The following is a 22,578-nucleotide window of genomic DNA, read 5'->3' as shown; positions in this document are numbered from 1 at the left end:
CGGCAGGAGCTTGTGGAGAAAAGTGAAAAAGCTTACAGCACCTGGTATTCCCAGGCGGTCTCCCATCCAAGTACTAACCAGGCCCGACCCTGCTTAGCTTCCGAGATCAGACGAGATCGGGCGTGTTCAGGGTGGTATGGCCGTAAGCTGGCCAAGGTACCACGCATGGGCCTTTTAGGGATGTCGCTCGTCAGACGCGCCTTCAACGCCCAGGCGGCAGCTGCGCTGAGAGCGTTCCGATCCGTCGGAGAAATACCAGAGAGTGGGACTCCCGCGCACAGTTCTGCAAAGACACGGAGGAAAACCAGAGAGGATCCCTACGTTAAACACGGCAGGAGCTTGTGGAGAAAAGTGAAAAAGCTTACAGCACCTGGTATTCCCAGGCGGTCTCCCATCCAAGTACTAACCAGGCCCGACCCTGCTTAGCTTCCGAGATCAGACGAGATCGGGCGTGTTCAGGGTGGTATGGCCGTAAGCTGTCCAAGGTACCACGCATGGGCCTTTTAGGGATGTCGCTCGTCAGACGCGCCTTCAACGCCCAGGCGGCAGCTGCGCTGAGAGCGTTCCGATCCGTTCCTCCGTCGGAGAAATACCAGAGAGTGGGACTCCCGCGCACAGTTCTGCAAAGACACGGAGGAAAACCAGAGAGGATCCCTACGTTAAACACGGCAGGAGCTTGTGGAGAAAAGTGAAAAAGCTTACAGCACCTGGTATTCCCAGGCGGTCTCCCATCCAAGTACTAACCAGGCCCGACCCTGCTTAGCTTCCGAGATCAGACGAGATCGGGCGTGTTCAGGGTGGTATGGCCGTAAGCTGTCCAAGGTACCACGCATGGGCCTTTTAGGGATGTCGCTCGTCAGACGCGCCTTCAACGCCCAGGCGGCAGCTGCGCTGAGAGCGTTCCGATCCGTTCCTCCGTCGGAGAAATACCAGAGAGTGGGACTCCCGCGCACAGTTCTGCAAAGACACGGAGGAAAACCAGAGAGGATCCCTACGTTAAACACGGCAGGAGCTTGTGGAGAAAAGTGAAAAAGCTTACAGCACCTGGTATTCCCAGGCGGTCTCCCATCCAAGTACTAACCAGGCCCGACCCTGCTTAGCTTCCGAGATCAGACGAGATCGGGCGTGTTCAGGGTGGTATGGCCGTAAGCTGTCCAAGGTACCACGCATGGGCCTTTTAGGGATGTCGCTCGTCAGACGCGCCTTCAACGCCCAGGCGGCAGCTGCGCTGAGAGCGTTCCGATCCGTCGGAGAAATACCAGAGAGTGGGACTCCCGCGCACAGTTCTGCAAAGACACGGAGGAAAACCAGAGAGGATCCCTACGTTAAACACGGCAGGAGCTTGTGGAGAAAAGTGAAAAAGCTTACAGCACCTGGTATTCCCAGGCGGTCTCCCATCCAAGTACTAACCAGGCCCGACCCTGCTTAGCTTCCGAGATCAGACGAGATCGGGCGTGTTCAGGGTGGTATGGCCGTAAGCTGTCCAAGGTACCACGCATGGGCCTTTTAGGGATGTCGCTCGTCAGACGCGCCTTCAACGCCCAGGCGGCAGCTGCGCTGAGAGCGTTCCGATCCGTCGGAGAAATACCAGAGAGTGGGACTCCCGCGCACAGTTCTGCAAAGACACGGAGGAAAACCAGAGAGGATCCCTACGTTAAACACGGCAGGAGCTTGTGGAGAAAAGTGAAAAAGCTTAGAGCACCTGGTATTCCCAGGCGGTCTCCCATCCAAGTACTAACCAGGCCCGACCCTGCTTAGCTTCCGAGATCAGACGAGATCGGGCGTGTTCAGGGTGGTATGGCCGTAAGCTGTCCAAGGTACCACGCATGGGCCTTTTAGGGATGTCGCTCGTCAGACGCGCCTTCAACGCCCAGGCGGCAGCTGCGCTGAGAGCGTTCCGATCCGTTCCTCCGTCGGAGAAATACCAGAGAGTGGGACTCCCGCGCACAGTTCTGCAAAGACACGGAGTAGAACGAGAGAGGATCCCTACGTTAAACACGGCAGGAGCTTGTGGAGAAAAGTGAAAAAGCTTACAGCACCTGGTATTCCCAGGCGGTCTCCCATCCAAGTACTAACCAGGCCCGACCCTGCTTAGCTTCCGAGATCAGACGAGATCGGGCGTGTTCAGGGTGGTATGGCCGTAAGCTGTCCAAGGTACCACGCATGGGCCTTTTAGGGATGTCGCTCGTCAGACGCGCCTTCAACGCCCAGGCGGCAGCTGCGCTGAGAGCGTTCCGATCCGTTCCTCCGTCGGAGAAATACCAGAGAGTGGGACTCCCGCGCACAGTTCTGCAAAGACACGGAGTAGAACGAGAGAGGATCCCTACGTTAAACACGGCAGGAGCTTGTGGAGAAAAGTGAAAAAGCTTACAGCACCTGGTATTCCCAGGCGGTCTCCCATCCAAGTACTAACCAGGCCCGACCCTGCTTAGCTTCCGAGATCAGACGAGATCGGGCGTGTTCAGGGTGGTATGGCCGTAAGCTGTCCAAGGTACCACGCATGGGCCTTTTAGGGATGTCGCTCGTCAGACGCGCCTTCAACGCCCAGGCGGCAGCTGCGCTGAGAGCGTTCCGATCCGTTCCTCCGTCGGAGAAATACCAGAGAGTGGGACTCCCGCGCACAGTTCTGCAAAGACACGGAGGAAAACCAGAGAGGATCCCTACGTTAAACACGGCAGGAGCTTGTGGAGAAAAGTGAAAAAGCTTACAGCACCTGGTATTCCCAGGCGGTCTCCCATCCAAGTACTAACCAGGCCCGACCCTGCTTAGCTTCCGAGATCAGACGAGATCGGGCGTGTTCAGGGTGGTATGGCCGTAAGCTGTCCAAGGTACCACGCATGGGCCTTTTAGGGATGTCGCTCGTCAGACGCGCCTTCAACGCCCAGGCGGCAGCTGCGCTGAGAGCGTTCCGATCCGTTCCTCCGTCGGAGAAATACCAGAGAGTGGGACTCCCGCGCACAGTTCTGCAAAGACACGGAGGAAAACCAGAGAGGATCCCTACGTTAAACACGGCAGGAGCTTGTGGAGAAAAGTGAAAAAGCTTACAGCACCTGGTATTCCCAGGCGGTCTCCCATCCAAGTACTAACCAGGCCCGACCCTGCTTAGCTTCCGAGATCAGACGAGATCGGGCGTGTTCAGGGTGGTATGGCCGTAAGCTGTCCAAGGTACCACGCATGGGCCTTTTAGGGATGTCGCTCGTCAGACGCGCCTTCAACGCCCAGGCGGCAGCTGCGCTGAGAGCGTTCCGATCCGTTCCTCCGTCGGAGAAATACCAGAGAGTGGGACTCCCGCGCACAGTTCTGCAAAGACACGGAGGAAAACCAGAGAGGATCCCTACGTTAAACACGGCAGGAGCTTGTGGAGAAAAGTGAAAAAGCTTACAGCACCTGGTATTCCCAGGCGGTCTCCCATCCAAGTACTAACCAGGCCCGACCCTGCTTAGCTTCCGAGATCAGACGAGATCGGGCGTGTTCAGGGTGGTATGGCCGTAAGCTGTCCAAGGTACCACGCATGGGCCTTTTAGGGATGTCGCTCGTCAGACGCGCCTTCAACGCCCAGGCGGCAGCTGCGCTGAGAGCGTTCCGATCCGTTCCTCCGTCGGAGAAATACCAGAGAGTGGGACTCCCGCGCACAGTTCTGCAAAGACACGGAGTAGAACGAGAGAGGATCCCTACGTTAAACACGGCAGGAGCTTGTGGAGAAAAGTGAAAAAGCTTACAGCACCTGGTATTCCCAGGCGGTCTCCCATCCAAGTACTAACCAGGCCCGACCCTGCTTAGCTTCCGAGATCAGACGAGATCGGGCGTGTTCAGGGTGGTATGGCCGTAAGCTGTCCAAGGTACCACGCATGGGCCTTTTAGGGATGTCGCTCGTCAGACGCGCCTTCAACGCCCAGGCGGCAGCTGCGCTGAGAGCGTTCCGATCCGTTCCTCCGTCGGAGAAATACCAGAGAGTGGGACTCCCGCGCACAGTTCTGCAAAGACACGGAGGAAAACCAGAGAGGATCCCTACGTTAAACACGGCAGGAGCTTGTGGAGAAAAGTGAAAAAGCTTACAGCACCTGGTATTCCCAGGCGGTCTCCCATCCAAGTACTAACCAGGCCCGACCCTGCTTAGCTTCCGAGATCAGACGAGATCGGGCGTGTTCAGGGTGGTATGGCCGTAAGCTGTCCAAGGTACCACGCATGGGCCTTTTAGGGATGTCGCTCGTCAGACGCGCCTTCAACGCCCAGGCGGCAGCTGCGCTGAGAGCGTTCCGATCCGTTCCTCCGTCGGAGAAATACCAGAGAGTGGGACTCCCGCGCACAGTTCTGCAAAGACACGGAGGAAAACCAGAGAGGATCCCTACGTTAAACACGGCAGGAGCTTGTGGAGAAAAGTGAAAAAGCTTACAGCACCTGGTATTCCCAGGCGGTCTCCCATCCAAGTACTAACCAGGCCCGACCCTGCTTAGCTTCCGAGATCAGACGAGATCGGGCGTGTTCAGGGTGGTATGGCCGTAAGCTGTCCAAGGTACCACGCATGGGCCTTTTAGGGATGTCGCTCGTCAGACGCGCCTTCAACGCCCAGGCGGCAGCTGCGCTGAGAGCGTTCCGATCCGTTCCTCCGTCGGAGAAATACCAGAGAGTGGGACTCCCGCGCACAGTTCTGCAAAGACACGGAGGAAAACCAGAGAGGATCCCTACGTTAAACACGGCAGGAGCTTGTGGAGAAAAGTGAAAAAGCTTACAGCACCTGGTATTCCCAGGCGGTCTCCCATCCAAGTACTAACCAGGCCCGACCCTGCTTAGCTTCCGAGATCAGACGAGATCGGGCGTGTTCAGGGTGGTATGGCCGTAAGCTGTCCAAGGTACCACGCATGGGCCTTTTAGGGATGTCGCTCGTCAGACGCGCCTTCAACGCCCAGGCGGCAGCTGCGCTGAGAGCGTTCCGATCCGTCGGAGAAATACCAGAGAGTGGGACTCCCGCGCACAGTTCTGCAAAGACACGGAGGAAAACCAGAGAGGATCCCTACGTTAAACACGGCAGGAGCTTGTGGAGAAAAGTGAAAAAGCTTACAGCACCTGGTATTCCCAGGCGGTCTCCCATCCAAGTACTAACCAGGCCCGACCCTGCTTAGCTTCCGAGATCAGACGAGATCGGGCGTGTTCAGGGTGGTATGGCCGTAAGCTGTCCAAGGTACCACGCATGGGCCTTTTAGGGATGTCGCTCGTCAGACGCGCCTTCAACGCCCAGGCGGCAGCTGCGCTGAGAGCGTTCCGATCCGTCGGAGAAATACCAGAGAGTGGGACTCCCGCGCACAGTTCTGCAAAGACACGGAGGAAAACCAGAGAGGATCCCTACGTTAAACACGGCAGGAGCTTGTGGAGAAAAGTGAAAAAGCTTAGAGCACCTGGTATTCCCAGGCGGTCTCCCATCCAAGTACTAACCAGGCCCGACCCTGCTTAGCTTCCGAGATCAGACGAGATCGGGCGTGTTCAGGGTGGTATGGCCGTAAGCTGTCCAAGGTACCACGCATGGGCCTTTTAGGGATGTCGCTCGTCAGACGCGCCTTCAACGCCCAGGCGGCAGCTGCGCTGAGAGCGTTCCGATCCGTTCCTCCGTCGGAGAAATACCAGAGAGTGGGACTCCCGCGCACAGTTCTGCAAAGACACGGAGTAGAACGAGAGAGGATCCCTACGTTAAACACGGCAGGAGCTTGTGGAGAAAAGTGAAAAAGCTTACAGCACCTGGTATTCCCAGGCGGTCTCCCATCCAAGTACTAACCAGGCCCGACCCTGCTTAGCTTCCGAGATCAGACGAGATCGGGCGTGTTCAGGGTGGTATGGCCGTAAGCTGTCCAAGGTACCACGCATGGGCCTTTTAGGGATGTCGCTCGTCAGACGCGCCTTCAACGCCCAGGCGGCAGCTGCGCTGAGAGCGTTCCGATCCGTTCCTCCGTCGGAGAAATACCAGAGAGTGGGACTCCCGCGCACAGTTCTGCAAAGACACGGAGTAGAACGAGAGAGGATCCCTACGTTAAACACGGCAGGAGCTTGTGGAGAAAAGTGAAAAAGCTTACAGCACCTGGTATTCCCAGGCGGTCTCCCATCCAAGTACTAACCAGGCCCGACCCTGCTTAGCTTCCGAGATCAGACGAGATCGGGCGTGTTCAGGGTGGTATGGCCGTAAGCTGTCCAAGGTACCACGCATGGGCCTTTTAGGGATGTCGCTCGTCAGACGCGCCTTCAACGCCCAGGCGGCAGCTGCGCTGAGAGCGTTCCGATCCGTTCCTCCGTCGGAGAAATACCAGAGAGTGGGACTCCCGCGCACAGTTCTGCAAAGACACGGAGGAAAACCAGAGAGGATCCCTACGTTAAACACGGCAGGAGCTTGTGGAGAAAAGTGAAAAAGCTTACAGCACCTGGTATTCCCAGGCGGTCTCCCATCCAAGTACTAACCAGGCCCGACCCTGCTTAGCTTCCGAGATCAGACGAGATCGGGCGTGTTCAGGGTGGTATGGCCGTAAGCTGTCCAAGGTACCACGCATGGGCCTTTTAGGGATGTCGCTCGTCAGACGCGCCTTCAACGCCCAGGCGGCAGCTGCGCTGAGAGCGTTCCGATCCGTTCCTCCGTCGGAGAAATACCAGAGAGTGGGACTCCCGCGCACAGTTCTGCAAAGACACGGAGGAAAACCAGAGAGGATCCCTACGTTAAACACGGCAGGAGCTTGTGGAGAAAAGTGAAAAAGCTTACAGCACCTGGTATTCCCAGGCGGTCTCCCATCCAAGTACTAACCAGGCCCGACCCTGCTTAGCTTCCGAGATCAGACGAGATCGGGCGTGTTCAGGGTGGTATGGCCGTAAGCTGTCCAAGGTACCACGCATGGGCCTTTTAGGGATGTCGCTCGTCAGACGCGCCTTCAACGCCCAGGCGGCAGCTGCGCTGAGAGCGTTCCGATCCGTTCCTCCGTCGGAGAAATACCAGAGAGTGGGACTCCCGCGCACAGTTCTGCAAAGACACGGAGTAGAACGAGAGAGGATCCCTACGTTAAACACGGCAGGAGCTTGTGGAGAAAAGTGAAAAAGCTTACAGCACCTGGTATTCCCAGGCGGTCTCCCATCCAAGTACTAACCAGGCCCGACCCTGCTTAGCTTCCGAGATCAGACGAGATCGGGCGTGTTCAGGGTGGTATGGCCGTAAGCTGTCCAAGGTACCACGCATGGGCCTTTTAGGGATGTCGCTCGTCAGACGCGCCTTCAACGCCCAGGCGGCAGCTGCGCTGAGAGCGTTCCGATCCGTTCCTCCGTCGGAGAAATACCAGAGAGTGGGACTCCCGCGCACAGTTCTGCAAAGACACGGAGGAAAACCAGAGAGGATCCCTACGTTAAACACGGCAGGAGCTTGTGGAGAAAAGTGAAAAAGCTTACAGCACCTGGTATTCCCAGGCGGTCTCCCATCCAAGTACTAACCAGGCCCGACCCTGCTTAGCTTCCGAGATCAGACGAGATCGGGCGTGTTCAGGGTGGTATGGCCGTAAGCTGTCCAAGGTACCACGCATGGGCCTTTTAGGGATGTCGCTCGTCAGACGCGCCTTCAACGCCCAGGCGGCAGCTGCGCTGAGAGCGTTCCGATCCGTTCCTCCGTCGGAGAAATACCAGAGAGTGGGACTCCCGCGCACAGTTCTGCAAAGACACGGAGGAAAACCAGAGAGGATCCCTACGTTAAACACGGCAGGAGCTTGTGGAGAAAAGTGAAAAAGCTTACAGCACCTGGTATTCCCAGGCGGTCTCCCATCCAAGTACTAACCAGGCCCGACCCTGCTTAGCTTCCGAGATCAGACGAGATCGGGCGTGTTCAGGGTGGTATGGCCGTAAGCTGTCCAAGGTACCACGCATGGGCCTTTTAGGGATGTCGCTCGTCAGACGCGCCTTCAACGCCCAGGCGGCAGCTGCGCTGAGAGCGCTCCGATCCGTTCCTCCGTCGGAGAAATACCAGAGAGTGGGACTCCCGCGCACAGTTCTGCAAAGACACGGAGTAGAACGAGAGAGGATCCCTACGTTAAACACGGCAGGAGCTTGTGGAGAAAAGTGAAAAAGCTTACAGCACCTGGTATTCCCAGGCGGTCTCCCATCCAAGTACTAACCAGGCCCGACCCTGCTTAGCTTCCGAGATCAGACGAGATCGGGCGTGTTCAGGGTGGTATGGCCGTAAGCTGTCCAAGGTACCACGCATGGGCCTTTTAGGGATGTCGCTCGTCAGACGCGCCTTCAACGCCCAGGCGGCAGCTGCGCTGAGAGCGTTCCGATCCGTTCCTCCGTCGGAGAAATACCAGAGAGTGGGACTCCCGCGCACAGTTCTGCAAAGACACGGAGTAGAACGAGAGAGGATCCCTACGTTAAACACGGCAGGAGCTTGTGGAGAAAAGTGAAAAAGCTTACAGCACCTGGTATTCCCAGGCGGTCTCCCATCCAAGTACTAACCAGGCCCGACCCTGCTTAGCTTCCGAGATCAGACGAGATCGGGCGTGTTCAGGGTGGTATGGCCGTAAGCTGTCCAAGGTACCACGCATGGGCCTTTTAGGGATGTCGCTCGTCAGACGCGCCTTCAACGCCCAGGCGGCAGCTGCGCTGAGAGCGTTCCGATCCGTTCCTCCGTCGGAGAAATACCAGAGAGTGGGACTCCCGCGCACAGTTCTGCAAAGACACGGAGTAGAACGAGAGAGGATCCCTACGTTAAACACGGCAGGAGCTTGTGGAGAAAAGTGAAAAAGCTTACAGCACCTGGTATTCCCAGGCGGTCTCCCATCCAAGTACTAACCAGGCCCGACCCTGCTTAGCTTCCGAGATCAGACGAGATCGGGCGTGTTCAGGGTGGTATGGCCGTAAGCTGTCCAAGGTACCACGCATGGGCCTTTTAGGGATGTCGCTCGTCAGACGCGCCTTCAACGCCCAGGCGGCAGCTGCGCTGAGAGCGTTCCGATCCGTTCCTCCGTCGGAGAAATACCAGAGAGTGGGACTCCCGCGCACAGTTCTGCAAAGACACGGAGTAGAACGAGAGAGGATCCCTACGTTAAACACGGCAGGAGCTTGTGGAGAAAAGTGAAAAAGCTTACAGCACCTGGTATTCCCAGGCGGTCTCCCATCCAAGTACTAACCAGGCCCGACCCTGCTTAGCTTCCGAGATCAGACGAGATCGGGCGTGTTCAGGGTGGTATGGCCGTAAGCTGTCCAAGGTACCACGCATGGGCCTTTTAGGGATGTCGCTCGTCAGACGCGCCTTCAACGCCCAGGCGGCAGCTGCGCTGAGAGCGTTCCGATCCGTTCCTCCGTCGGAGAAATACCAGAGAGTGGGACTCCCGCGCACAGTTCTGCAAAGACACGGAGGAAAACCAGAGAGGATCCCTACGTTAAACACGGCAGGAGCTTGTGGAGAAAAGTGAAAAAGCTTACAGCACCTGGTATTCCCAGGCGGTCTCCCATCCAAGTACTAACCAGGCCCGACCCTGCTTAGCTTCCGAGATCAGACGAGATCAGGCGTGTTCAGGGTGGTATGGCCGTAAGCTGTCCAAGGTACCACGCATGGGCCTTTTAGGGATGTCGCTCGTCAGACGCGCCTTCAACGCCCAGGCGGCAGCTGCGCTGAGAGCGTTCCGATCCGTTCCTCCGTCGGAGAAATACCAGAGAGTGGGACTCCCGCGCACAGTTCTGCAAAGACACGGAGGAAAACCAGAGAGGATCCCTACGTTAAACACGGCAGGAGCTTGTGGAGAAAAGTGAAAAAGCTTACAGCACCTGGTATTCCCAGGCGGTCTCCCATCCAAGTACTAACCAGGCCCGACCCTGCTTAGCTTCCGAGATCAGACGAGATCGGGCGTGTTCAGGGTGGTATGGCCGTAAGCTGTCCAAGGTACCACGCATGGGCCTTTTAGGGATGTCGCTCGTCAGACGCGCCTTCAACGCCCAGGCGGCAGCTGCGCTGAGAGCGTTCCGATCCGTTCCTCCGTCGGAGAAATACCAGAGAGTGGGACTCCCGCGCACAGTTCTGCAAAGACACGGAGGAAAACCAGAGAGGATCCCTACGTTAAACACGGCAGGAGCTTGTGGAGAAAAGTGAAAAAGCTTACAGCACCTGGTATTCCCAGGCGGTCTCCCATCCAAGTACTAACCAGGCCCGACCCTGCTTAGCTTCCGAGATCAGACGAGATCGGGCGTGTTCAGGGTGGTATGGCCGTAAGCTGTCCAAGGTACCACGCATGGGCCTTTTAGGGATGTCGCTCGTCAGACGCGCCTTCAACGCCCAGGCGGCAGCTGCGCTGAGAGCGTTCCGATCCGTCGGAGAAATACCAGAGAGTGGGACTCCCGCGCACAGTTCTGCAAAGACACGGAGGAAAACCAGAGAGGATCCCTACGTTAAACACGGCAGGAGCTTGTGGAGAAAAGTGAAAAAGCTTACAGCACCTGGTATTCCCAGGCGGTCTCCCATCCAAGTACTAACCAGGCCCGACCCTGCTTAGCTTCCGAGATCAGACGAGATCGGGCGTGTTCAGGGTGGTATGGCCGTAAGCTGTCCAAGGTACCACGCATGGGCCTTTTAGGGATGTCGCTCGTCAGACGCGCCTTCAACGCCCAGGCGGCAGCTGCGCTGAGAGCGTTCCGATCCGTTCCTCCGTCGGAGAAATACCAGAGAGTGGGACTCCCGCGCACAGTTCTGCAAAGACACGGAGTAGAACGAGAGAGGATCCCTACGTTAAACACGGCAGGAGCTTGTGGAGAAAAGTGAAAAAGCTTACAGCACCTGGTATTCCCAGGCGGTCTCCCATCCAAGTACTAACCAGGCCCGACCCTGCTTAGCTTCCGAGATCAGACGAGATCGGGCGTGTTCAGGGTGGTATGGCCGTAAGCTGTCCAAGGTACCACGCATGGGCCTTTTAGGGATGTCGCTCGTCAGACGCGCCTTCAACGCCCAGGCGGCAGCTGCGCTGAGAGCGTTCCGATCCGTTCCTCCGTCGGAGAAATACCAGAGAGTGGGACTCCCGCGCACAGTTCTGCAAAGACACGGAGGAAAACCAGAGAGGATCCCTACGTTAAACACGGCAGGAGCTTGTGGAGAAAAGTGAAAAAGCTTACAGCACCTGGTATTCCCAGGCGGTCTCCCATCCAAGTACTAACCAGGCCCGACCCTGCTTAGCTTCCGAGATCAGACGAGATCGGGCGTGTTCAGGGTGGTATGGCCGTAAGCTGTCCAAGGTACCACGCATGGGCCTTTTAGGGATGTCGCTCGTCAGACGCGCCTTCAACGCCCAGGCGGCAGCTGCGCTGAGAGCGTTCCGATCCGTTCCTCCGTCGGAGAAATACCAGAGAGTGGGACTCCCGCGCACAGTTCTGCAAAGACACGGAGGAAAACCAGAGAGGATCCCTACGTTAAACACGGCAGGAGCTTGTGGAGAAAAGTGAAAAAGCTTACAGCACCTGGTATTCCCAGGCGGTCTCCCATCCAAGTACTAACCAGGCCCGACCCTGCTTAGCTTCCGAGATCAGGCGTGTTCAGGGTGGTATGGCCGTAAGCTGTCCAAGGTACCACGCATGGGCCTTTTAGGGATGTCGCTCGTCAGACGCGCCTTCAACGCCCAGGCGGCAGCTGCGCTGAGAGCGTTCCGATCCGTTCCTCCGTCGGAGAAATACCAGAGAGTGGGACTCCCGCGCACAGTTCTGCAAAGACACGGAGGAAAACCAGAGAGGATCCCTACGTTAAACACGGCAGGAGCTTGTGGAGAAAAGTGAAAAAGCTTACAGCACCTGGTATTCCCAGGCGGTCTCCCATCCAAGTACTAACCAGGCCCGACCCTGCTTAGCTTCCGAGATCAGACGAGATCGGGCGTGTTCAGGGTGGTATGGCCGTAAGCTGTCCAAGGTACCACGCATGGGCCTTTTAGGGATGTCGCTCGTCAGACGCGCCTTCAACGCCCAGGCGGCAGCTGCGCTGAGAGCGTTCCGATCCGTTCCTCCGTCGGAGAAATACCAGAGAGTGGGACTCCCGCGCACAGTTCTGCAAAGACACGGAGGAAAACCAGAGAGGATCCCTACGTTAAACACGGCAGGAGCTTGTGGAGAAAAGTGAAAAAGCTTACAGCACCTGGTATTCCCAGGCGGTCTCCCATCCAAGTACTAACCAGGCCCGACCCTGCTTAGCTTCCGAGATCAGACGAGATCGGGCGTGTTCAGGGTGGTATGGCCGTAAGCTGTCCAAGGTACCACGCATGGGCCTTTTAGGGATGTCGCTCGTCAGACGCGCCTTCAACGCCCAGGCGGCAGCTGCGCTGAGAGCGTTCCGATCCGTCGGAGAAATACCAGAGAGTGGGACTCCCGCGCACAGTTCTGCAAAGACACGGAGGAAAACCAGAGAGGATCCCTACGTTAAACACGGCAGGAGCTTGTGGAGAAAAGTGAAAAAGCTTACAGCACCTGGTATTCCCAGGCGGTCTCCCATCCAAGTACTAACCAGGCCCGACCCTGCTTAGCTTCCGAGATCAGACGAGATCGGGCGTGTTCAGGGTGGTATGGCCGTAAGCTGTCCAAGGTACCACGCATGGGCCTTTTAGGGATGTCGCTCGTCAGACGCGCCTTCAACGCCCAGGCGGCAGCTGCGCTGAGAGCGTTCCGATCCGTCGGAGAAATACCAGAGAGTGGGACTCCCGCGCACAGTTCTGCAAAGACACGGAGGAAAACCAGAGAGGATCCCTACGTTAAACACGGCAGGAGCTTGTGGAGAAAAGTGAAAAAGCTTACAGCACCTGGTATTCCCAGGCGGTCTCCCATCCAAGTACTAACCAGGCCCGACCCTGCTTAGCTTCCGAGATCAGACGAGATCGGGCGTGTTCAGGGTGGTATGGCCGTAAGCTGTCCAAGGTACCACGCATGGGCCTTTTAGGGATGTCGCTCGTCAGACGCGCCTTCAACGCCCAGGCGGCAGCTGCGCTGAGAGCGTTCCGATCCGTTCCTCCGTCGGAGAAATACCAGAGAGTGGGACTCCCGCGCACAGTTCTGCAAAGACACGGAGTAGAACGAGAGAGGATCCCTACGTTAAACACGGCAGGAGCTTGTGGAGAAAAGTGAAAAAGCTTACAGCACCTGGTATTCCCAGGCGGTCTCCCATCCAAGTACTAACCAGGCCCGACCCTGCTTAGCTTCCGAGATCAGACGAGATCGGGCGTGTTCAGGGTGGTATGGCCGTAAGCTGTCCAAGGTACCACGCATGGGCCTTTTAGGGATGTCGCTCGTCAGACGCGCCTTCAACGCCCAGGCGGCAGCTGCGCTGAGAGCGTTCCGATCCGTTCCTCCGTCGGAGAAATACCAGAGAGTGGGACTCCCGCGCACAGTTCTGCAAAGACACGGAGTAGAACGAGAGAGGATCCCTACGTTAAACACGGCAGGAGCTTGTGGAGAAAAGTGAAAAAGCTTACAGCACCTGGTATTCCCAGGCGGTCTCCCATCCAAGTACTAACCAGGCCCGACCCTGCTTAGCTTCCGAGATCAGACGAGATCGGGCGTGTTCAGGGTGGTATGGCCGTAAGCTGTCCAAGGTACCACGCATGGGCCTTTTAGGGATGTCGCTCGTCAGACGCGCCTTCAACGCCCAGGCGGCAGCTGCGCTGAGAGCGTTCCGATCCGTTCCTCCGTCGGAGAAATACCAGAGAGTGGGACTCCCGCGCACAGTTCTGCAAAGACACGGAGGAAAACCAGAGAGGATCCCTACGTTAAACACGGCAGGAGCTTGTGGAGAAAAGTGAAAAAGCTTACAGCACCTGGTATTCCCAGGCGGTCTCCCATCCAAGTACTAACCAGGCCCGACCCTGCTTAGCTTCCGAGATCAGACGAGATCGGGCGTGTTCAGGGTGGTATGGCCGTAAGCTGTCCAAGGTACCACGCATGGGCCTTTTAGGGATGTCGCTCGTCAGACGCGCCTTCAACGCCCAGGCGGCAGCTGCGCTGAGAGCGTTCCGATCCGTTCCTCCGTCGGAGAAATACCAGAGAGTGGGACTCCCGCGCACAGTTCTGCAAAGACACGGAGGAAAACCAGAGAGGATCCCTACGTTAAACACGGCAGGAGCTTGTGGAGAAAAGTGAAAAAGCTTACAGCACCTGGTATTCCCAGGCGGTCTCCCATCCAAGTACTAACCAGGCCCGACCCTGCTTAGCTTCCGAGATCAGACGAGATCGGGCGTGTTCAGGGTGGTATGGCCGTAAGCTGTCCAAGGTACCACGCATGGGCCTTTTAGGGATGTCGCTCGTCAGACGCGCCTTCAACGCCCAGGCGGCAGCTGCGCTGAGAGCGTTCCGATCCGTTCCTCCGTCGGAGAAATACCAGAGAGTGGGACTCCCGCGCACAGTTCTGCAAAGACACGGAGGAAAACCAGAGAGGATCCCTACGTTAAACACGGCAGGAGCTTGTGGAGAAAAGTGAAAAAGCTTACAGCACCTGGTATTCCCAGGCGGTCTCCCATCCAAGTACTAACCAGGCCCGACCCTGCTTAGCTTCCGAGATCAGACGAGATCGGGCGTGTTCAGGGTGGTATGGCCGTAAGCTGTCCAAGGTACCACGCATGGGCCTTTTAGGGATGTCGCTCGTCAGACGCGCCTTCAACGCCCAGGCGGCAGCTGCGCTGAGAGCGTTCCGATCCGTTCCTCCGTCGGAGAAATACCAGAGAGTGGGACTCCCGCGCACAGTTCTGCAAAGACACGGAGTAGAACGAGAGAGGATCCCTACGTTAAACACGGCAGGAGCTTGTGGAGAAAAGTGAAAAAGCTTACAGCACCTGGTATTCCCAGGCGGTCTCCCATCCAAGTACTAACCAGGCCCGACCCTGCTTAGCTTCCGAGATCAGACGAGATCGGGCGTGTTCAGGGTGGTATGGCCGTAAGCTGTCCAAGGTACCACGCATGGGCCTTTTAGGGATGTCGCTCGTCAGACGCGCCTTCAACGCCCAGGCGGCAGCTGCGCTGAGAGCGTTCCGATCCGTTCCTCCGTCGGAGAAATACCAGAGAGTGGGACTCCCGCGCACAGTTCTGCAAAGACACGGAGGAAAACCAGAGAGGATCCCTACGTTAAACACGGCAGGAGCTTGTGGAGAAAAGTGAAAAAGCTTACAGCACCTGGTATTCCCAGGCGGTCTCCCATCCAAGTACTAACCAGGCCCGACCCTGCTTAGCTTCCGAGATCAGACGAGATCGGGCGTGTTCAGGGTGGTATGGCCGTAAGCTGTCCAAGGTACCACGCATGGGCCTTTTAGGGATGTCGCTCGTCAGACGCGCCTTCAACGCCCAGGCGGCAGCTGCGCTGAGAGCGTTCCGATCCGTTCCTCCGTCGGAGAAATACCAGAGAGTGGGACTCCCGCGCACAGTTCTGCAAAGACACGGAGGAAAACCAGAGAGGATCCCTACGTTAAACACGGCAGGAGCTTGTGGAGAAAAGTGAAAAAGCTTACAGCACCTGGTATTCCCAGGCGGTCTCCCATCCAAGTACTAACCAGGCCCGACCCTGCTTAGCTTCCGAGATCAGACGAGATCGGGCGTGTTCAGGGTGGTATGGCCGTAAGCTGTCCAAGGTACCACGCATGGGCCTTTTAGGGATGTCGCTCGTCAGACGCGCCTTCAACGCCCAGGCGGCAGCTGCGCTGAGAGCGCTCCGATCCGTTCCTCCGTCGGAGAAATACCAGAGAGTGGGACTCCCGCGCACAGTTCTGCAAAGACACGGAGTAGAACGAGAGAGGATCCCTACGTTAAACACGGCAGGAGCTTGTGGAGAAAAGTGAAAAAGCTTACAGCACCTGGTATTCCCAGGCGGTCTCCCATCCAAGTACTAACCAGGCCCGACCCTGCTTAGCTTCCGAGATCAGACGAGATCGGGCGTGTTCAGGGTGGTATGGCCGTAAGCTGTCCAAGGTACCACGCATGGGCCTTTTAGGGATGTCGCTCGTCAGACGCGCCTTCAACGCCCAGGCGGCAGCTGCGCTGAGAGCGTTCCGATCCGTTCCTCCGTCGGAGAAATACCAGAGAGTGGGACTCCCGCGCACAGTTCTGCAAAGACACGGAGGAAAACCAGAGAGGATCCCTACGTTAAACACGGCAGGAGCTTGTGGAGAAAAGTGAAAAAGCTTACAGCACCTGGTATTCCCAGGCGGTCTCCCATCCAAGTACTAACCAGGCCCGACCCTGCTTAGCTTCCGAGATCAGACGAGATCGGGCGTGTTCAGGGTGGTATGGCCGTAAGCTGTCCAAGGTACCACGCATGGGCCTTTTAGGGATGTCGCTCGTCAGACGCGCCTTCAACGCCGAGGCGGCAGCTGCGCTGAGAGCGTTCCGATCCGTTCCTCCGTCGGAGAAATACCAGAGAGTGGGACTCCCGCGCACAGTTCTGCAAAGACACGGAGTAGAACGAGAGAGGATCCCTACGTTAAACACGGCAGGAGCTTGTGGAGAAAAGTGAAAAAGCTTACAGCACCTGGTATTCCCAGGCGGTCTCCCATCCAAGTACTAACCAGGCCCGACCCTGCTTAGCTTCCGAGATCAGACGAGATCGGGCGTGTTCAGGGTGGTATGGCCGTAAGCTGTCCAAGGTACCACGCATGGGCCTTTTAGGGATGTCGCTCGTCAGACGCGCCTTCAACGCCCAGGCGGCAGCTGCGCTGAGAGCGTTCCGATCCGTTCCTCCGTCGGAGAAATACCAGAGAGTGGGACTCCCGCGCACAGTTCTGCAAAGACACGGAGGAAAACCAGAGAGGATCCCTACGTTAAACACGGCAGGAGCTTGTGGAGAAAAGTGAAAAAGCTTACAGCACCTGGTATTCCCAGGCGGTCTCCCATCCAAGTACTAACCAGGCCCGACCCTGCTTAGCTTCCGAGATCAGACGAGATCGGGCGTGTTCAGGGTGGTATGGCCGTAAGCTGTCCAAGGTACCACGCATGGGCCTTTTAGGGATGTCGCTCGTCAGACGCGCCTTCAACGCGCAGGCGGCAGCTGCGCTGAGAGCGTTCCGATCCGTTCCTCCGTCGGAGAAATACCAGAGAGTGGGACTCCCGCGCACAGTTCTGCAAAGACACGGAGTAGAACGAGAGAGGATCCCTACGTTAAACACGGCAGGAGCTTGTGGAGAAAAGTGAAAAAGCTTACAGCACCTGGTATTCCCAGGCGGTCTCCCATCCAAGTACTAACCAGGCCCGACCCTGCTTAGCTTCCGAGATCAGACGAGATCGGGCGTGTTCAGGGTGGTATGGCCGTAAGCTGTCCAAGGTACCACGCATGGGCCTTTTAGGGATGTCGCTCGTCAGACGCGCCTTCAACGCCCAGGCGGCAGCTGCGCTGAGAGCGTTCCGATCCGTTCCTCCGTCGGAGAAATACCAGAGAGTGGGACTCCCGCGCACAGTTCTGCAAAGACACGGAGGAAAACCAGAGAGGATCCCTACGTTAAACACGGCAGGAGCTTGTGGAGAAAAGTGAAAAAGCTTACAGCACCTGGTATTCCCAGGCGGTCTCCCATCCAAGTACTAACCAGGCCCGACCCTGCTTAGCTTCCGAGATCAGACGAGATCGGGCGTGTTCAGGGTGGTATGGCCGTAAGCTGTCCAAGGTACCACGCATGGGCCTTTTAGGGATGTCGCTCGTCAGACGCGCCTTCAACGCCCAGGCGGCAGCTGCGCTGAGAGCGTTCCGATCCGTTCCTCCGTCGGAGAAATACCAGAGAGTGGGACTCCCGCGCACAGTTCTGCAAAGACACGGAGGAAAACCAGAGAGGATCCCTACGTTAAACACGGCAGGAGCTTGTGGAGAAAAGTGAAAAAGCTTACAGCACCTGGTATTCCCAGGCGGTCTCCCATCCAAGTACTAACCAGGCCCGACCCTGCTTAGCTTCCGAGATCAGACGAGATCGGGCGTGTTCAGGGTGGTATGGCCGTAAGCTGTCCAAGGTACCACGCATGGGCCTTTTAGGGATGTCGCTCGTCAGACGCGCCTTCAACGCCCAGGCGGCAGCTGCGCTGAGAGCGTTCCGATCCGTTCCTCCGTCGGAGAAATACCAGAGAGTGGGACTCCCGCGCACAGTTCTGCAAAGACACGGAGGAAAACCAGAGAGGATCCCTACGTTAAACACGGCAGGAGCTTGTGGAGAAAAGTGAAAAAGCTTACAGCACCTGGTATTCCCAGGCGGTCTCCCATCCAAGTACTAACCAGGCCCGACCCTGCTTAGCTTCCGAGATCAGACGAGATCGGGCGTGTTCAGGGTGGTATGGCCGTAAGCTGTCCAAGGTACCACGCATGGGCCTTTTAGGGATGTCGCTCGTCAGACGCGCCTTCAACGCCCAGGCGGCAGCTGCGCTGAGAGCGTTCCGATCCGTTCCTCCGTCGGAGAAATACCAGAGAGTGGGACTCCCGCGCACAGTTCTGCAAAGACACGGAGGAAAACCAGAGAGGATCCCTACGTTAAACACGGCAGGAGCTTGTGGAGAAAAGTGAAAAAGCTTACAGCACCTGGTATTCCCAGGCGGTCTCCCATCCAAGTACTAACCAGGCCCGACCCTGCTTAGCTTCCGAGATCAGACGAGATCGGGCGTGTTCAGGGTGGTATGGCCGTAAGCTGTCCAAGGTACCACGCATGGGCCTTTTAGGGATGTCGCTCGTCAGACGCGCCTTCAACGCCCAGGCGGCAGCTGCGCTGAGAGCGTTCCGATCCGTTCCTCCGTCGGAGACATACCAGAGAGTGGGACTCCCGCGCACAGTTCTGCAAAGACACGGAGGAAAACCAGAGAGGATCCCTACGTTAAACACGGCAGGAGCTTGTGGAGAAAAGTGAAAAAGCTTACAGCACCTGGTATTCCCAGGCGGTCTCCCATCCAAGTACTAACCAGGCCCGACCCTGCTTAGCTTCCGAGATCAGACGAGATCGGGCGTGTTCAGGGTGGTATGGCCGTAAGCTGTCCAAGGTACCACGCATGGGCCTTTTAGGGATGTCGCTCGTCAGACGCGCCTTCAACGCCCAGGCGGCAGCTGCGCTGAGAGCGTTCCGATCCGTTCCTCCGTCGGAGAAATACCAGAGAGTGGGACTCCCGCGCACAGTTCTGCAAAGACACGGAGTAGAACGAGAGAGGATCCTTACGTTAAACACGGCAGGAGCTTGTGGAGAAAAGTGAAAAAGCTTACAGCACCTGGTATTCCCAGGCGGTCTCCCATCCAAGTACTAACCAGGCCCGACCCTGCTTAGCTTCCGAGATCAGACGAGATCGGGCGTGTTCAGGGTGGTATGGCCGTAAGCTGTCCAAGGTACCACGCATGGGCCTTTTAGGGATGTCGCTCGTCAGACGCGCCTTCAACGCCCAGGCGGCAGCTGCGCTGAGAGCGTTCCGATCCGTTCCTCCGTCGGAGAAATACCAGAGAGTGGGACTCCCGCGCACAGTTCTGCAAAGACACGGAGTAGAACGAGAGAGGATCCCTACGTTAAACACGGCAGGAGCTTGTGGAGAAAAGTGAAAAAGCTTACAGCACCTGGTATTCCCAGGCGGTCTCCCATCCAAGTACTAACCAGGCCCGACCCTGCTTAGCTTCCGAGATCAGACGAGATCGGGCGTGTTCAGGGTGGTATGGCCGTAAGCTGTCCAAGGTACCACGCATGGGCCTTTTAGGGATGTCGCTCGTCAGACGCGCCTTCAACGCCCAGGCGGCAGCTGCGCTGAGAGCGTTCCGATCCGTTCCTCCGTCGGAGAAATACCAGAGAGTGGGACTCCCGCGCACAGTTCTGCAAAGACACGGAGGAAAACCAGAGAGGATCCCTACGTTAAACACGGCAGGAGCTTGTGGAGAAAAGTGAAAAAGCTTACAGCACCTGGTATTCCCAGGCGGTCTCCCATCCAAGTACTAACCAGGCCCGACCCTGCTTAGCTTCCGAGATCAGACGAGATCGGGCGTGTTCAGGGTGGTATGGCCGTAAGCTGTCCAAGGTACCACGCATGGGCCTTTTAGGGATGTCGCTCGTCAGACGCGCCTTCAACGCCCAGGCGGCAGCTGCGCTGAGAGCGTTCCGATCCGTTCCTCCGTCGGAGAAATACCAGAGAGTGGGACTCCCGCGCACAGTTCTGCAAAGACACGGAGGAAAACCAGAGAGGATCCCTACGTTAAACACGGCAGGAGCTTGTGGAGAAAAGTGAAAAAGCTTACAGCACCTGGTATTCCCAGGCGGTCTCCCATCCAAGTACTAACCAGGCCCGACCCTGCTTAGCTTCCGAGATCAGACGAGATCGGGCGTGTTCAGGGTGGTATGGCCGTAAGCTGTCCAAGGTACCACGCATGGGCCTTTTAGGGATGTCGCTCGTCAGACGCGCCTTCAACGCCCAGGCGGCAGCTGCGCTGAGAGCGTTCCGATCCGTTCCTCCGTCGGAGAAATACCAGAGAGTGGGACTCCCGCGCACAGTTCTGCAAAGACACGGAGGAAAACCAGAGAGGATCCCTACGTTAAACACGGCAGGAGCTTGTGGAGAAAAGTGAAAAAGCTTACAGCACCTGGTATTCCCAGGCGGTCTCCCATCCAAGTACTAACCAGGCCCGACCCTGCTTAGCTTCCGAGATCAGACGAGATCGGGCGTGTTCAGGGTGGTATGGCCGTAAGCTGTCCAAGGTACCACGCATGGGCCTTTTAGGGATGTCGCTCGTCAGACGCGCCTTCAACGCCCAGGCGGCAGCTGCGCTGAGAGCGTTCCGATCCGTTCCTCCGTCGGAGAAATACCAGAGAGTGGGACTCCCGCGCACAGTTCTGCAAAGACACGGAGTAGAACGAGAGAGGATCCCTACGTTAAACACGGCAGGAGCTTGTGGAGAAAAGTGAAAAAGCTTACAGCACCTGGTATTCCCAGGCGGTCTCCCATCCAAGTACTAACCAGGCCCGACCCTGCTTAGCTTCCGAGATCAGACGAGATCGGGCGTGTTCAGGGTGGTATGGCCGTAAGCTGTCCAAGGTACCACGCATGGGCCTTTTAGGGATGTCGCTCGTCAGACGCGCCTTCAACGCCCAGGCGGCAGCTGCGCTGAGAGCGTTCCGATCCGTTCCTCCGTCGGAGAAATACCAGAGAGTGGGACTCCCGCGCACAGTTCTGCAAAGACACGGAGGAAAACCAGAGAGGATCCCTACGTTAAACACGGCAGGAGCTTGTGGAGAAAAGTGAAAAAGCTTACAGCACCTGGTATTCCCAGGCGGTCTCCCATCCAAGTACTAACCAGGCCCGACCCTGCTTAGCTTCCGAGATCAGACGAGATCGGGCGTGTTCAGGGTGGTATGGCCGTAAGCTGTCCAAGGTACCACGCATGGGCCTTTTAGGGATGTCGCTCGTCAGACGCGCCTTCAACGCCCAGGCGGCAGCTGCGCTGAGAGCGTTCCGATCCGTTCCTCCGTCGGAGAAATACCAGAGAGTGGGACTCCCGCGCACAGTTCTGCAAAGACACGGAGGAAAACCAGAGAGGATCCCTACGTTAAACACGGCAGGAGCTTGTGGAGAAAAGTGAAAAAGCTTACAGCACCTGGTATTCCCAGGCGGTCTCCCATCCAAGTACTAACCAGGCCCGACCCTGCTTAGCTTCCGAGATCAGACGAGATCGGGCGTGTTCAGGGTGGTATGGCCGTAAGCTGTCCAAGGTACCACGCATGGGCCTTTTAGGGATGTCGCTCGTCAGACGCGCCTTCAACGCCCAGGCGGCAGCTGCGCTGAGAGCGCTCCGATCCTTTCCTCCGTCGGAGAAATACCAGAGAGTGGGACTCCCGCGCACAGTTCTGCAAAGACACGGAGTAGAACGAGAGAGGATCCCTACGTTAAACACGGCAGGAGCTTGTGGAGAAAAGTGAAAAAGCTTACAGCACCTGGTATTCCCAGGCGGTCTCCCATCCAAGTACTAACCAGGCCCGACCCTGCTTAGCTTCCGAGATCAGACGAGATCGGGCGTGTTCAGGGTGGTATGGCCGTAAGCTGTCCAAGGTACCACGCATGGGCCTTTTAGGGATGTCGCTCGTCAGACGCGCCTTCAACGCCCAGGCGGCAGCTGCGCTGAGAGCGTTCCGATCCGTTCCTCCGTCGGAGAAATACCAGAGAGTGGGACTCCCGCGCACAGTTCTGCAAAGACACGGAGTAGAACGAGAGAGGATCCCTACGTTAAACACGGCAGGAGCTTGTGGAGAAAAGTGAAAAAGCTTACAGCACCTGGTATTCCCAGGCGGTCTCCCATCCAAGTACTAACCAGGCCCGACCCTGCTTAGCTTCCGAGATCAGACGAGATCGGGCGTGTTCAGGGTGGTATGGCCGTAAGCTGTCCAAGGTACCACGCATGGGCCTTTTAGGGATGTCGCTCGTCAGACGCGCCTTCAACGCCCAGGCGGCAGCTGCGCTGAGAGCGTTCCGATCCGTTCCTCCGTCGGAGAAATACCAGAGAGTGGGACTCCCGCGCACAGTTCTGCAAAGACACGGAGGAAAACCAGAGAGGATCCCTACGTTAAACACGGCAGGAGCTTGTGGAGAAAAGTGAAAAAGCTTACAGCACCTGGTATTCCCAGGCGGTCTCCCATCCAAGTA

General features: G+C 57.2%; 67 non-coding genes and 1 pseudogene across 67 annotated transcripts in view; all 68 read right to left on the bottom strand.

Moving 5' to 3' along the window:
* Positions 1 to 29: 29 nt before the first annotated feature.
* LOC137179299 (5S ribosomal RNA) lies at positions 30 to 148 on the bottom strand. The gene has a single exon (XR_010927685.1). It is a non-coding gene; the product is annotated as a 5S ribosomal RNA (ribosomal RNA).
* A 210-nt stretch (positions 149 to 358) lies between these two features.
* On the bottom strand, positions 359 to 477 carry LOC137179297 (5S ribosomal RNA). Its single transcript, XR_010927683.1, has one exon. It is a non-coding gene; the product is annotated as a 5S ribosomal RNA (ribosomal RNA).
* Positions 478 to 695: 218 nt separating this feature from the next.
* LOC137179296 (5S ribosomal RNA) lies at positions 696 to 814 on the bottom strand. Its single transcript, XR_010927682.1, has one exon. It is a non-coding gene; the product is annotated as a 5S ribosomal RNA (ribosomal RNA).
* Positions 815 to 1,032: 218 nt separating this feature from the next.
* On the bottom strand, positions 1,033 to 1,151 carry LOC137179295 (5S ribosomal RNA). Its single transcript, XR_010927681.1, has one exon. It is a non-coding gene; the product is annotated as a 5S ribosomal RNA (ribosomal RNA).
* A 210-nt stretch (positions 1,152 to 1,361) lies between these two features.
* LOC137179294 (5S ribosomal RNA) lies at positions 1,362 to 1,480 on the bottom strand. Its single transcript, XR_010927680.1, has one exon. It is a non-coding gene; the product is annotated as a 5S ribosomal RNA (ribosomal RNA).
* Positions 1,481 to 1,690: 210 nt separating this feature from the next.
* On the bottom strand, positions 1,691 to 1,809 carry LOC137179383 (5S ribosomal RNA). The gene has a single exon (XR_010927764.1). It is a non-coding gene; the product is annotated as a 5S ribosomal RNA (ribosomal RNA).
* Positions 1,810 to 2,027: 218 nt separating this feature from the next.
* Positions 2,028 to 2,146, bottom strand: LOC137179293 (5S ribosomal RNA). The gene has a single exon (XR_010927679.1). It is a non-coding gene; the product is annotated as a 5S ribosomal RNA (ribosomal RNA).
* Positions 2,147 to 2,364: 218 nt separating this feature from the next.
* LOC137179292 (5S ribosomal RNA) lies at positions 2,365 to 2,483 on the bottom strand. Its single transcript, XR_010927678.1, has one exon. It is a non-coding gene; the product is annotated as a 5S ribosomal RNA (ribosomal RNA).
* Positions 2,484 to 2,701: 218 nt separating this feature from the next.
* Positions 2,702 to 2,820, bottom strand: LOC137179291 (5S ribosomal RNA). The gene has a single exon (XR_010927677.1). It is a non-coding gene; the product is annotated as a 5S ribosomal RNA (ribosomal RNA).
* Positions 2,821 to 3,038: 218 nt separating this feature from the next.
* On the bottom strand, positions 3,039 to 3,157 carry LOC137179290 (5S ribosomal RNA). The gene has a single exon (XR_010927676.1). It is a non-coding gene; the product is annotated as a 5S ribosomal RNA (ribosomal RNA).
* A 218-nt stretch (positions 3,158 to 3,375) lies between these two features.
* On the bottom strand, positions 3,376 to 3,494 carry LOC137179289 (5S ribosomal RNA). Its single transcript, XR_010927675.1, has one exon. It is a non-coding gene; the product is annotated as a 5S ribosomal RNA (ribosomal RNA).
* Positions 3,495 to 3,712: 218 nt separating this feature from the next.
* LOC137179288 (5S ribosomal RNA) lies at positions 3,713 to 3,831 on the bottom strand. Its single transcript, XR_010927674.1, has one exon. It is a non-coding gene; the product is annotated as a 5S ribosomal RNA (ribosomal RNA).
* A 218-nt stretch (positions 3,832 to 4,049) lies between these two features.
* LOC137179286 (5S ribosomal RNA) lies at positions 4,050 to 4,168 on the bottom strand. Its single transcript, XR_010927672.1, has one exon. It is a non-coding gene; the product is annotated as a 5S ribosomal RNA (ribosomal RNA).
* Positions 4,169 to 4,386: 218 nt separating this feature from the next.
* On the bottom strand, positions 4,387 to 4,505 carry LOC137179285 (5S ribosomal RNA). The gene has a single exon (XR_010927671.1). It is a non-coding gene; the product is annotated as a 5S ribosomal RNA (ribosomal RNA).
* Positions 4,506 to 4,723: 218 nt separating this feature from the next.
* On the bottom strand, positions 4,724 to 4,842 carry LOC137179284 (5S ribosomal RNA). Its single transcript, XR_010927670.1, has one exon. It is a non-coding gene; the product is annotated as a 5S ribosomal RNA (ribosomal RNA).
* Positions 4,843 to 5,052: 210 nt separating this feature from the next.
* On the bottom strand, positions 5,053 to 5,171 carry LOC137179283 (5S ribosomal RNA). Its single transcript, XR_010927669.1, has one exon. It is a non-coding gene; the product is annotated as a 5S ribosomal RNA (ribosomal RNA).
* A 210-nt stretch (positions 5,172 to 5,381) lies between these two features.
* LOC137179382 (5S ribosomal RNA) lies at positions 5,382 to 5,500 on the bottom strand. Its single transcript, XR_010927763.1, has one exon. It is a non-coding gene; the product is annotated as a 5S ribosomal RNA (ribosomal RNA).
* A 218-nt stretch (positions 5,501 to 5,718) lies between these two features.
* Positions 5,719 to 5,837, bottom strand: LOC137179282 (5S ribosomal RNA). Its single transcript, XR_010927668.1, has one exon. It is a non-coding gene; the product is annotated as a 5S ribosomal RNA (ribosomal RNA).
* Positions 5,838 to 6,055: 218 nt separating this feature from the next.
* On the bottom strand, positions 6,056 to 6,174 carry LOC137179281 (5S ribosomal RNA). The gene has a single exon (XR_010927667.1). It is a non-coding gene; the product is annotated as a 5S ribosomal RNA (ribosomal RNA).
* Positions 6,175 to 6,392: 218 nt separating this feature from the next.
* On the bottom strand, positions 6,393 to 6,511 carry LOC137179280 (5S ribosomal RNA). The gene has a single exon (XR_010927666.1). It is a non-coding gene; the product is annotated as a 5S ribosomal RNA (ribosomal RNA).
* A 218-nt stretch (positions 6,512 to 6,729) lies between these two features.
* LOC137179279 (5S ribosomal RNA) lies at positions 6,730 to 6,848 on the bottom strand. The gene has a single exon (XR_010927665.1). It is a non-coding gene; the product is annotated as a 5S ribosomal RNA (ribosomal RNA).
* Positions 6,849 to 7,066: 218 nt separating this feature from the next.
* LOC137179278 (5S ribosomal RNA) lies at positions 7,067 to 7,185 on the bottom strand. The gene has a single exon (XR_010927664.1). It is a non-coding gene; the product is annotated as a 5S ribosomal RNA (ribosomal RNA).
* Positions 7,186 to 7,403: 218 nt separating this feature from the next.
* Positions 7,404 to 7,522, bottom strand: LOC137179277 (5S ribosomal RNA). Its single transcript, XR_010927663.1, has one exon. It is a non-coding gene; the product is annotated as a 5S ribosomal RNA (ribosomal RNA).
* A 218-nt stretch (positions 7,523 to 7,740) lies between these two features.
* Positions 7,741 to 7,859, bottom strand: LOC137179275 (5S ribosomal RNA). The gene has a single exon (XR_010927661.1). It is a non-coding gene; the product is annotated as a 5S ribosomal RNA (ribosomal RNA).
* Positions 7,860 to 8,077: 218 nt separating this feature from the next.
* LOC137179274 (5S ribosomal RNA) lies at positions 8,078 to 8,196 on the bottom strand. Its single transcript, XR_010927660.1, has one exon. It is a non-coding gene; the product is annotated as a 5S ribosomal RNA (ribosomal RNA).
* A 218-nt stretch (positions 8,197 to 8,414) lies between these two features.
* On the bottom strand, positions 8,415 to 8,533 carry LOC137179273 (5S ribosomal RNA). The gene has a single exon (XR_010927659.1). It is a non-coding gene; the product is annotated as a 5S ribosomal RNA (ribosomal RNA).
* A 218-nt stretch (positions 8,534 to 8,751) lies between these two features.
* Positions 8,752 to 8,870, bottom strand: LOC137179272 (5S ribosomal RNA). Its single transcript, XR_010927658.1, has one exon. It is a non-coding gene; the product is annotated as a 5S ribosomal RNA (ribosomal RNA).
* A 218-nt stretch (positions 8,871 to 9,088) lies between these two features.
* LOC137179271 (5S ribosomal RNA) lies at positions 9,089 to 9,207 on the bottom strand. The gene has a single exon (XR_010927657.1). It is a non-coding gene; the product is annotated as a 5S ribosomal RNA (ribosomal RNA).
* A 218-nt stretch (positions 9,208 to 9,425) lies between these two features.
* LOC137179347 (5S ribosomal RNA) lies at positions 9,426 to 9,544 on the bottom strand. The gene has a single exon (XR_010927730.1). It is a non-coding gene; the product is annotated as a 5S ribosomal RNA (ribosomal RNA).
* A 218-nt stretch (positions 9,545 to 9,762) lies between these two features.
* Positions 9,763 to 9,881, bottom strand: LOC137179269 (5S ribosomal RNA). The gene has a single exon (XR_010927655.1). It is a non-coding gene; the product is annotated as a 5S ribosomal RNA (ribosomal RNA).
* A 218-nt stretch (positions 9,882 to 10,099) lies between these two features.
* On the bottom strand, positions 10,100 to 10,218 carry LOC137179268 (5S ribosomal RNA). Its single transcript, XR_010927654.1, has one exon. It is a non-coding gene; the product is annotated as a 5S ribosomal RNA (ribosomal RNA).
* A 210-nt stretch (positions 10,219 to 10,428) lies between these two features.
* LOC137179267 (5S ribosomal RNA) lies at positions 10,429 to 10,547 on the bottom strand. The gene has a single exon (XR_010927653.1). It is a non-coding gene; the product is annotated as a 5S ribosomal RNA (ribosomal RNA).
* A 218-nt stretch (positions 10,548 to 10,765) lies between these two features.
* LOC137179266 (5S ribosomal RNA) lies at positions 10,766 to 10,884 on the bottom strand. The gene has a single exon (XR_010927652.1). It is a non-coding gene; the product is annotated as a 5S ribosomal RNA (ribosomal RNA).
* A 218-nt stretch (positions 10,885 to 11,102) lies between these two features.
* On the bottom strand, positions 11,103 to 11,221 carry LOC137179265 (5S ribosomal RNA). The gene has a single exon (XR_010927651.1). It is a non-coding gene; the product is annotated as a 5S ribosomal RNA (ribosomal RNA).
* A 218-nt stretch (positions 11,222 to 11,439) lies between these two features.
* LOC137179411 (5S ribosomal RNA) lies at positions 11,440 to 11,548 on the bottom strand (annotated as a pseudogene).
* A 218-nt stretch (positions 11,549 to 11,766) lies between these two features.
* Positions 11,767 to 11,885, bottom strand: LOC137179263 (5S ribosomal RNA). Its single transcript, XR_010927649.1, has one exon. It is a non-coding gene; the product is annotated as a 5S ribosomal RNA (ribosomal RNA).
* A 218-nt stretch (positions 11,886 to 12,103) lies between these two features.
* On the bottom strand, positions 12,104 to 12,222 carry LOC137179262 (5S ribosomal RNA). The gene has a single exon (XR_010927648.1). It is a non-coding gene; the product is annotated as a 5S ribosomal RNA (ribosomal RNA).
* Positions 12,223 to 12,432: 210 nt separating this feature from the next.
* On the bottom strand, positions 12,433 to 12,551 carry LOC137179261 (5S ribosomal RNA). The gene has a single exon (XR_010927647.1). It is a non-coding gene; the product is annotated as a 5S ribosomal RNA (ribosomal RNA).
* Positions 12,552 to 12,761: 210 nt separating this feature from the next.
* LOC137179260 (5S ribosomal RNA) lies at positions 12,762 to 12,880 on the bottom strand. The gene has a single exon (XR_010927646.1). It is a non-coding gene; the product is annotated as a 5S ribosomal RNA (ribosomal RNA).
* Positions 12,881 to 13,098: 218 nt separating this feature from the next.
* On the bottom strand, positions 13,099 to 13,217 carry LOC137179259 (5S ribosomal RNA). Its single transcript, XR_010927645.1, has one exon. It is a non-coding gene; the product is annotated as a 5S ribosomal RNA (ribosomal RNA).
* Positions 13,218 to 13,435: 218 nt separating this feature from the next.
* LOC137179258 (5S ribosomal RNA) lies at positions 13,436 to 13,554 on the bottom strand. The gene has a single exon (XR_010927644.1). It is a non-coding gene; the product is annotated as a 5S ribosomal RNA (ribosomal RNA).
* A 218-nt stretch (positions 13,555 to 13,772) lies between these two features.
* Positions 13,773 to 13,891, bottom strand: LOC137179257 (5S ribosomal RNA). Its single transcript, XR_010927643.1, has one exon. It is a non-coding gene; the product is annotated as a 5S ribosomal RNA (ribosomal RNA).
* A 218-nt stretch (positions 13,892 to 14,109) lies between these two features.
* Positions 14,110 to 14,228, bottom strand: LOC137179256 (5S ribosomal RNA). Its single transcript, XR_010927642.1, has one exon. It is a non-coding gene; the product is annotated as a 5S ribosomal RNA (ribosomal RNA).
* A 218-nt stretch (positions 14,229 to 14,446) lies between these two features.
* LOC137179255 (5S ribosomal RNA) lies at positions 14,447 to 14,565 on the bottom strand. Its single transcript, XR_010927641.1, has one exon. It is a non-coding gene; the product is annotated as a 5S ribosomal RNA (ribosomal RNA).
* A 218-nt stretch (positions 14,566 to 14,783) lies between these two features.
* On the bottom strand, positions 14,784 to 14,902 carry LOC137179254 (5S ribosomal RNA). The gene has a single exon (XR_010927640.1). It is a non-coding gene; the product is annotated as a 5S ribosomal RNA (ribosomal RNA).
* A 218-nt stretch (positions 14,903 to 15,120) lies between these two features.
* Positions 15,121 to 15,239, bottom strand: LOC137179252 (5S ribosomal RNA). The gene has a single exon (XR_010927638.1). It is a non-coding gene; the product is annotated as a 5S ribosomal RNA (ribosomal RNA).
* A 218-nt stretch (positions 15,240 to 15,457) lies between these two features.
* Positions 15,458 to 15,576, bottom strand: LOC137179251 (5S ribosomal RNA). Its single transcript, XR_010927637.1, has one exon. It is a non-coding gene; the product is annotated as a 5S ribosomal RNA (ribosomal RNA).
* Positions 15,577 to 15,794: 218 nt separating this feature from the next.
* Positions 15,795 to 15,913, bottom strand: LOC137179250 (5S ribosomal RNA). Its single transcript, XR_010927636.1, has one exon. It is a non-coding gene; the product is annotated as a 5S ribosomal RNA (ribosomal RNA).
* A 218-nt stretch (positions 15,914 to 16,131) lies between these two features.
* LOC137179249 (5S ribosomal RNA) lies at positions 16,132 to 16,250 on the bottom strand. The gene has a single exon (XR_010927635.1). It is a non-coding gene; the product is annotated as a 5S ribosomal RNA (ribosomal RNA).
* Positions 16,251 to 16,468: 218 nt separating this feature from the next.
* Positions 16,469 to 16,587, bottom strand: LOC137179248 (5S ribosomal RNA). Its single transcript, XR_010927634.1, has one exon. It is a non-coding gene; the product is annotated as a 5S ribosomal RNA (ribosomal RNA).
* Positions 16,588 to 16,805: 218 nt separating this feature from the next.
* LOC137179247 (5S ribosomal RNA) lies at positions 16,806 to 16,924 on the bottom strand. The gene has a single exon (XR_010927633.1). It is a non-coding gene; the product is annotated as a 5S ribosomal RNA (ribosomal RNA).
* A 218-nt stretch (positions 16,925 to 17,142) lies between these two features.
* LOC137179246 (5S ribosomal RNA) lies at positions 17,143 to 17,261 on the bottom strand. Its single transcript, XR_010927632.1, has one exon. It is a non-coding gene; the product is annotated as a 5S ribosomal RNA (ribosomal RNA).
* Positions 17,262 to 17,479: 218 nt separating this feature from the next.
* On the bottom strand, positions 17,480 to 17,598 carry LOC137179245 (5S ribosomal RNA). Its single transcript, XR_010927631.1, has one exon. It is a non-coding gene; the product is annotated as a 5S ribosomal RNA (ribosomal RNA).
* Positions 17,599 to 17,816: 218 nt separating this feature from the next.
* Positions 17,817 to 17,935, bottom strand: LOC137179244 (5S ribosomal RNA). The gene has a single exon (XR_010927630.1). It is a non-coding gene; the product is annotated as a 5S ribosomal RNA (ribosomal RNA).
* Positions 17,936 to 18,153: 218 nt separating this feature from the next.
* Positions 18,154 to 18,272, bottom strand: LOC137179243 (5S ribosomal RNA). The gene has a single exon (XR_010927629.1). It is a non-coding gene; the product is annotated as a 5S ribosomal RNA (ribosomal RNA).
* Positions 18,273 to 18,490: 218 nt separating this feature from the next.
* LOC137179241 (5S ribosomal RNA) lies at positions 18,491 to 18,609 on the bottom strand. The gene has a single exon (XR_010927627.1). It is a non-coding gene; the product is annotated as a 5S ribosomal RNA (ribosomal RNA).
* A 218-nt stretch (positions 18,610 to 18,827) lies between these two features.
* On the bottom strand, positions 18,828 to 18,946 carry LOC137179240 (5S ribosomal RNA). Its single transcript, XR_010927626.1, has one exon. It is a non-coding gene; the product is annotated as a 5S ribosomal RNA (ribosomal RNA).
* Positions 18,947 to 19,164: 218 nt separating this feature from the next.
* LOC137179239 (5S ribosomal RNA) lies at positions 19,165 to 19,283 on the bottom strand. The gene has a single exon (XR_010927625.1). It is a non-coding gene; the product is annotated as a 5S ribosomal RNA (ribosomal RNA).
* Positions 19,284 to 19,501: 218 nt separating this feature from the next.
* LOC137179238 (5S ribosomal RNA) lies at positions 19,502 to 19,620 on the bottom strand. The gene has a single exon (XR_010927624.1). It is a non-coding gene; the product is annotated as a 5S ribosomal RNA (ribosomal RNA).
* Positions 19,621 to 19,838: 218 nt separating this feature from the next.
* LOC137179237 (5S ribosomal RNA) lies at positions 19,839 to 19,957 on the bottom strand. Its single transcript, XR_010927623.1, has one exon. It is a non-coding gene; the product is annotated as a 5S ribosomal RNA (ribosomal RNA).
* A 218-nt stretch (positions 19,958 to 20,175) lies between these two features.
* Positions 20,176 to 20,294, bottom strand: LOC137179235 (5S ribosomal RNA). Its single transcript, XR_010927622.1, has one exon. It is a non-coding gene; the product is annotated as a 5S ribosomal RNA (ribosomal RNA).
* Positions 20,295 to 20,512: 218 nt separating this feature from the next.
* LOC137179234 (5S ribosomal RNA) lies at positions 20,513 to 20,631 on the bottom strand. The gene has a single exon (XR_010927621.1). It is a non-coding gene; the product is annotated as a 5S ribosomal RNA (ribosomal RNA).
* Positions 20,632 to 20,849: 218 nt separating this feature from the next.
* Positions 20,850 to 20,968, bottom strand: LOC137179233 (5S ribosomal RNA). Its single transcript, XR_010927620.1, has one exon. It is a non-coding gene; the product is annotated as a 5S ribosomal RNA (ribosomal RNA).
* A 218-nt stretch (positions 20,969 to 21,186) lies between these two features.
* LOC137179232 (5S ribosomal RNA) lies at positions 21,187 to 21,305 on the bottom strand. The gene has a single exon (XR_010927619.1). It is a non-coding gene; the product is annotated as a 5S ribosomal RNA (ribosomal RNA).
* Positions 21,306 to 21,523: 218 nt separating this feature from the next.
* On the bottom strand, positions 21,524 to 21,642 carry LOC137179231 (5S ribosomal RNA). The gene has a single exon (XR_010927618.1). It is a non-coding gene; the product is annotated as a 5S ribosomal RNA (ribosomal RNA).
* Positions 21,643 to 21,860: 218 nt separating this feature from the next.
* Positions 21,861 to 21,979, bottom strand: LOC137179229 (5S ribosomal RNA). The gene has a single exon (XR_010927616.1). It is a non-coding gene; the product is annotated as a 5S ribosomal RNA (ribosomal RNA).
* Positions 21,980 to 22,197: 218 nt separating this feature from the next.
* Positions 22,198 to 22,316, bottom strand: LOC137179228 (5S ribosomal RNA). The gene has a single exon (XR_010927615.1). It is a non-coding gene; the product is annotated as a 5S ribosomal RNA (ribosomal RNA).
* A 218-nt stretch (positions 22,317 to 22,534) lies between these two features.
* Positions 22,535 to 22,578, bottom strand: part of LOC137179227 (5S ribosomal RNA) — a 119-nt gene continuing 75 nt past the window's right edge. The window contains exon 1 of the ribosomal RNA XR_010927614.1: positions 22,535 to 22,578. This exon is cut by the window's right edge and continues 75 nt beyond it. This is a non-coding gene — a ribosomal RNA (5S ribosomal RNA).

Source organism: Thunnus thynnus, unplaced genomic scaffold (genome assembly GCF_963924715.1).
Source record: "Thunnus thynnus unplaced genomic scaffold, fThuThy2.1 SCAFFOLD_65, whole genome shotgun sequence".
In the NCBI taxonomy this organism is placed as follows: Eukaryota; Metazoa; Chordata; class Actinopteri; order Scombriformes; family Scombridae; genus Thunnus; species Thunnus thynnus.
This window is presented reverse-complemented; position numbering and strand designations above follow the sequence as displayed.